At 41.3% G+C, this 1,263-nt stretch overlaps 1 long non-coding RNA gene across 1 annotated transcript; it reads left to right on the forward strand.

Moving 5' to 3' along the window:
• Positions 1 to 8: 8 nt before the first annotated feature.
• On the forward strand, positions 9 to 1,163 carry LOC127749035 (uncharacterized). Its single transcript, XR_008010922.1, has 2 exons — positions 9 to 603; positions 1,054 to 1,163. It is a non-coding gene; the product is annotated as an uncharacterized LOC127749035 (long non-coding RNA).
• The last annotated feature ends 100 nt before the right edge of the window (positions 1,164 to 1,263 follow it).

The raw sequence follows: 1,263 nt of genomic DNA on the forward strand, positions 1-1,263 counted from the left end.
GTTGGGATTGGCCAGACAGCATCCTCTTTCAATCTCTCCGTCGAAATTTCACGCCGCCGGGCCATTTTAAGTGAGTTTTGCCTGTTTTTCTTGGGATCGCCTGCTAGGTAGGCAGCCCATGGTACGCTGCCCGCCAGATTCAAAAGATCACCCCTTAAAAATCAAGTTTCTCTGGACAGGGGTGGTTTCTGGCGGAACCAAAAGTAGTTTTGTGGTCCCCTGGTTCCCCTCTGTCGATTCGACTCCTTTACCGTTGAAATCTGGACCCATCAATTTTTGCTAAAAATACAAAGGCTATATAGCCTTTGTAAATTTGGCCAAAAATGAAAAAAATAAAAATCGCTGGAAAGGATTGGAATTGGTCTAGGAGGGTCGCCTTTGACCTCCTCCGTCAAAATTGCGTGCTTCCTGCCTCTTTTGCATCCTGTTTCTTCGCCTATAAAATTGCGTCTTTGGTTTGTTGCAGGAAGATCGGTCTAGAGGTGCACCTGTCCTAGACATCAGCACAGCAGCCTATGTGTCACCTGCTGTATGCTGAGTTGGTGTTGCAGCACACTGCAGGAGGAATCGCTCCTTTTCCTCATGATTGCAGGAATGAATCCGGTAAGTTTTGACTTTCAATGTGGTGTTAACATAAAATACCAGTACATTTATGGTAGTCATGTGTGGTAAAAGTTTATTTTGGTATTGTTTCTATTTGGGGGTTACTTGTTATTTCTTTACTGCTTATTCTCATTTCATGTATACGGCTTCTTACTTGAGCCTAAAATATGTAGTTGTGTTTTAATTTTAGTGCGGAACTGGAGGCAAATCATTAGAAATCACTGACAGTAATGCTGCTATTTATTTCATTTGTATGGTACAGTCAAAGTAAAATAAGAAGTGATGCTGGTTCTTGTCCAAAGGGATGTACCTGGACTTGATGCTGGCCACCTGTAACAGAAAGTTTATTCGATGAGTTGGCGTCACAATGATACAGATGGACCAGAACATGTTTAAGTTGAACTCTGAGATAATTTGAATTTAACTTAGATTTTTTCCATTCTTTTTCAGGTATTTAGATTCGCCCAAAGTCACCAGCAGAAACAAGCCAGCTAATTGAGCAAGATGTACTCTTATAATGTAAATGATTTGAAACAATAAAGAATTCAATTACTATCCAACATTTTACATTATTTCATAGACCTGATTCTACGCTGCAGTAACTGTGGATGTAGTAGCAGACTGCCACCACTACAGCAGTGACGTCACGGGCGTCTCGGA

The sequence above is a fragment of the Frankliniella occidentalis genome, unplaced genomic scaffold, assembly GCF_000697945.3.
Source record: "Frankliniella occidentalis isolate FOCC.00 unplaced genomic scaffold, Focc_3.1 Scaffold27, whole genome shotgun sequence".
Taxonomy (NCBI): Eukaryota; Metazoa; Arthropoda; class Insecta; order Thysanoptera; family Thripidae; genus Frankliniella; species Frankliniella occidentalis.